This window comes from Habropoda laboriosa, unplaced genomic scaffold, assembly GCF_001263275.1.
Source record: "Habropoda laboriosa isolate 0110345459 unplaced genomic scaffold, ASM126327v1 scaffold204, whole genome shotgun sequence".
In the NCBI taxonomy this organism is placed as follows: domain Eukaryota; kingdom Metazoa; phylum Arthropoda; class Insecta; order Hymenoptera; family Apidae; genus Habropoda; species Habropoda laboriosa.
This window is the reverse complement of record NW_017100385.1, coordinates 1,681,030-1,686,779: the sequence shown is the minus strand read 5'-3', so window position 1 is coordinate 1,686,779 and position 5,750 is coordinate 1,681,030.

The window sequence follows — 5,750 nt, the reverse complement described above, 5'->3', positions numbered from 1 at the left end:
TAATAATGTGACCTCAAAATTTTAAATCAACTGTGAAACATCTTTTTCGTCAAAACAATTTTTCTACCATCTTAGTCACTCTTTGAAACCATTGAAATTGTGCGTCAAAATTTTCTGATACCACTGCAGCTAGAGAAGACAATTTAGGTGGCCTGTTTTACGTGGCCCACCCTGTATATTGCAATTTGTCTAATCGTCGTTCAATTTCCTAGAACGTATCGCATAATATTAGGTCATCCTGAAAGTTCCCGCAGTTTTAAGACGTCCATTTTGAAAAAGAAAAAACAACTCCACTGAAATTAAACATTTCTGTTTAAAAAGTAACTTCCATCACGTACCAATACACACTTTTACTTCTTCTTCTTCTTCACTGATTCTCCTCCATTCAAACTTAATTTACACTAGAAAAAAAAAATGATGCTCACAGTTTGGTGCTTTGTCTTTGGAATTAAAGTCACTGTACCTTCAAGATGACCTGATACAACGTACTTGCACGTGTTATAATTCGCGCTATCCTGGCATTATATGCAATAAATTCTTATGTGGTATGATAAAGTATCTCGAGGTAACGTAACAATACAATCGTACACAAAAATATCGTTCTGTAATACTGACAGACATTATTTCTACAAAGTTTCGACCCGATCGCGTCTACGATAACCACGTTTCTATTAACCATACCATCCCTTCCCGCGTTAACAGTTTATCGCCGTTTAATTGGAATGATTCATTTTTTATTTTTTTTTTTTTTTTGTTTTCTTTAGCACCATGCACGATTATACCTACATAGTTACGTAATATTTATATGCTTGTTAGTGGCACGGGTCTACCAGTGGCGACGGTGCAGTTTTACGACAGAGATTCGCATCAATTTTTTCGTATCGTACATTTACAGCGTGCGTTCAAATTTTCTCTTCGATAGAAACCATTTCTCTTTTTCTCCTAGACGAACGAAACAGTCGTACGAGGCGAAGAAATAATTTATTCCGCGAGAAATGTATGAAATTTACGAATACGTCGGAATATTTGAACGTAATCTTCCAGACGCGACAAAATGGCGGAGTTTCGGTGCTCGGAGTATGATTATTATCTCTGCTAAATCCTCTTGAACATTTGGTGTATTTCACAGAAAATCAAACACCTTTCTGGAGGAAAGAATTCTTTTACTTTTACAAATCGTTTACTTCGAGAACGGATGCCGGTGATTAGGTTTCAACAAGGACTTAACCGGAGCTTAACCCTTTCGCTACGGCAGATTTTAATGCGTAACATGGGCGAGTGACGGTATATTTTTAATCACGGCTGCAAAATTTCTTATTTTGGCCGTGTATCGCTTTCAAATTTGTTTCGTTAAATTGAAGTGGAAATTAGACTAGGAGTGCGCCAAAAAAGCGCGAACTGTACAGTGCGAGTCAATTTTCAAAGCGCCTATAGGCGCCAATAGTAATGAAAGGGTTAATAGATTCCGAAAGCCAACGAAATTCCATTTTCCCGTAAATAAACGGAGTGAAATATCCCGGTTAAAGGTTTACTATTTTTTTTTTTTTGTTCTTTTACTTGAAGTGAGTAAAAAATCCATTCATCATTTATTAGATACATTTTCCAAAAAGTATGCACTGCCTACTAGTGCACTTACGTATGTACGAAGATTTGTTTCTTATAAGTTACACGGACACGAATCAATTTAACGTTGCATAATAAAAATTTCCAATAGTAATTAATCGGAAATTACTTACTGTTGTCTGAGAAAGCAACTTCTTTTTCTCGAAAGAAGAACAGTAGAGGACGTAAAATCTGTCAGGAGACATTGAATTATCTCCTCGTGCTTAGGTATACACGGATTAACATTGCGCCATCTTTTGCGTCTTCATCACTCGTTTACCCGCAAACCTTTCGTTCTTCAGGACTCGCCTTGAAAAGATTCAGGTCGGGATACTCCGGCGCGTTTTGTAGAATTTCCAGTCGGTTTTCCCTCCGCGTCCACGTTCACGCGTTCCAGCGAGTTCACGTCCGGTCAGCCGAATTTTGTCGCCATTCATTCGTATCGTACACTTTTAGGTCGAGCAGAAATCCAAGAACTGTGTGTTATTTACTTCTTGACATATTTTTCATTTAGAAATTCGTCGTTTCCCGTGTTTCTACTACTTTTTATTTTCCACATGTTCGACAGGAAAGAGAAGAATAGATTCGTTTCTGTTTCTTTTCCCTAGTATCCTCACCCGGAGTTGATCATTCTTGGAAGTTTTAACTTGGGAAATTTCTAACTGTTATAACGAGTTGAAGTTACAGTTAGGAAAATTTAGCAGCTGGTCAATATCGTTAGAAATATCCATCTCGTTAAAGTTACTCCTCCCGTTTCCGCTAGACGTTTTTAACAGATCGGCTCTTCTGATACGTTCTCTTCTCTTTTTAATTAAATTTCAACTTTCCCTCGCTTCTACGTTTCCTCCGGACGATTTCCTTCAAGAATTGCATCTTTTGATATTGTTCATTTGGAAAGGCATTGCTTTTTATAGAAAGTTTCTTTGTAATAAAAGGAGTCCAGTAGAACGGGCATTTTCTGTGTAATAAAAGAATTCTATGCAGAAACTAACAACTAACAACGAAAAGAAAACTTTTTATTAATAAATTTAAATCATGACAGTGTTACCTCATTCAGCTAATTAATACGACTAATTAATCTTTCGAACGAATCATTCACGAAATAACAATCTGAAGAATTCGTTTCAGAAGTGAGATAAATTAAGGAAAGAAGGTTGCAAAATTAAAGAAGTGAGAAGTTACAGAAATCTGAATCATCGGTGGTAATAAAGATGAACGAACATTGATAAGTTCAGCGAATGTTAAGAAACTAATTTTTGGAAAAAACTATATTTTTCATTCACAAATTTAAATCAGAAAAATTGTACTGTAATCAGCTAATTAATACGATTAGTTAATCTTTCGCACAAAATACAATTCACGAAATAGTAAAAATTCGAAAAAATCGTTTCAGAGGTATGGTGAACTTAGATAAGAAGATGGTAAAATTCAAAAATGTGACAAGTTAGAAAAATATGTACGTCGTGGTAATAAGAATCTATCGATAGATTGTGACTTGGTCACCCCGCGCAGTGCTGATACATTTATTTTTATCTCCTCGCCTTTGTCACAATATCACGGTGAACGAAACTATTCGTTGATATTGCGTTATTTCATTTGTAATCGTAAAGTTTTCAAGTGATTTTACCTATCGATAAGAACCGGGCACGTTCTGCAGCGTTAAAATACGTTTATCGCGAGGAACAAATTTGACTGTTCTCTATATTTCTGCATTACGACCGTTTTATTGCTCCTTAAACAGAAGCCATAAAATGGTGTGTGATTAAGAAAAGTTTTATGCAAGGTTGCGAGGACAATTAATTCTTTGAAATAAAACACGTCACGTTTTCCTTTTTCTTTGCTTAAAAGCAAGTGCATAGTTTCAAGCTTTTTTTTTTTTTTGTTCAAGTTAAACGTATTAATAAGCGATGCGCATAAATGCATCTCATTAAAATAGATTACAGCGTGATTAATAATAATCTCATTAACATAAATTTCTTGCAGAAAGTAAATGCGTTAGTAACCAACTTCAGCTGAAAATTTCGTCGTTCTTCTTTTCTTCTTTTACGTTATCATACAGTTTACGCTGTACTTATCTACTGTACCGTAAAACGAATTCAGAGCGGTAAACGTGTTACGAAATACTAATGCACGACACTTCGAACTTTTTCACGATTTTCACTTACGAGAAACGCGAACCTTCTTTTAGTACGGCACATAAAATGTCGTCGTCGATGGTTTTTTTGAAACTTACGATGATTGTTTAAATTTTTACTGCGAAATTCGAGAAATTTTCTTTGTAACGCGAGAAGCTCGAAACTCTAAGTTTGAAGTTTCACAAAAGAATCTTCAAATAAAATATCTAATTTATGGAATTCAAAAGTGAAATAGAATTTTTGGAAAAAGTTTGATAAATAAAGTACAGTACTTCGAACAACCTCGTTCTTCCTCGAAATATTCGAATTTCCAGGAAAGTGCAAAGGAGCTGTGTGAAAATATACACTTCGTAAGAAAATATGAGAAAAGAGAAGTGATAAAGTTGAAATATGTAGTCCTAAACAATTTGAATTAACACTAGAAGAACCAGCTGTGTGAAAATGATCCATTAGCAACATTTTAAAAATGAATCTTTATGTAACTTAAAGCGTGATTAAAAAATTTTTCTCGTGTCTTGATTTTTTGTTAAAGGAAAGGTTTCCAAGACGACTATCGTTAAATATTTTCTCTCTCCAACTATCATGAGACTAAAAATCTCGCGTTACTGGTCGATCATGCAACTCGAACGCGAAATCATGGAAACGTCGCACATCATTTAAAAAGCTGGCCAAAATTCAGATTCAAACCAAAAAAGTGTCTTTTTCTTGTAACATTATTAAAATGAAGTATCATTGGCAGAAGAAGAAGGTCGTATAAAAAGGATTTTTGTTTCTTCTCTATCTACCTGCAACCATAAATTCCGATAATATTATATAAAAATTATTAAAAAATTGGTGGTAAATTCTTGTTTCCGTTACACATGAAACTCTCAAATGGGGAGTTTCGGTATGAAAATTTCGTTCTAAAATAAATCACGAGTATGTAAATCGGCTTATTTCTGAATTTTTCATTTTTCCGCGAGTTTTCATTCAAAATTCTATCGAAGAATTTCCGTCTCGCCGTTTCTAATTTCCTGCACTCGGCTCCGCTAAAAACTAGCAAAATAATCCCGGCCAACATTTTCCAAACAAACCACTCGAGTGTGCGTCGCGGAGTTAGCTTCGCGTCGAATCAACGAAATGATAATCACCGTCTCGTTATCCAACAGCTTAAGGGAACCATTATCGCCTGGGCCGCGTATCTTTCGATCGTCGAGCGATTATCGCGAAGCGTTTCGCGTGTGCCACGCTCGTGAACCGAACAATCATCGGCCCCAACCGAGATTTCGGATTGGATTTCGCGTCGGTTTGGCCTCGATCGGGATTAAAGCGACCCTAATTACTCTTAATGTCTTGCACATTTCATTGCTGCCACTCTTGCACGCCACTACTTGACCAGTTCCACGAGAACTGGCCACACGACGGCTGCAGTTCTCTTGGTAATCTTAATAATGCGTCTGAAGAGGCTTCTTCGTCGATTTCGCCATTCGTTTCTCGATGCACCTTGCGATCGATCACGCGACGCGAGTTTCACGACTTTGTTTTTTCCCTTCTTCTCCTTCTTTTCCCTTCTTTTCTCCTCGAGACTTCTTTGAGAATGATTTGAGTGTTCTTAAACGTCGATATCGATTGTACCGAACAGTTCTCGTTGATCGAAATTCTATTCTTCTTCATTTTCTTTTTTATATTGGTAACTGCGTTTTCTTCGTCTGTTGTTTCATTTTTTTCTCTTGGAAACTTCTTATCTTTGTCTGTTGTTCCATTTTTTTTGTATTGGTAACTGCGTTTTCTTCGTCTGCTGTTTCATTCTTTTCTCTTCTTTTCTCTTGGAAGCTTCTTTGAGCATGATTCGATTGTTTTTAAACATCGGTAATGTCGATTGCACAGAACGGTTTATCGATCGAAATTCTATTCTTCATTTTTTTTTTTTTGTATTGGTAATTGCGTTTTCTTCGTCTGTTGTTCCATTTTTTTGTATTGGTAACTGCGTTTTCTTCGTCTGCTGTTTCATTCTTTTCTCTTGGAAGCTTCTTT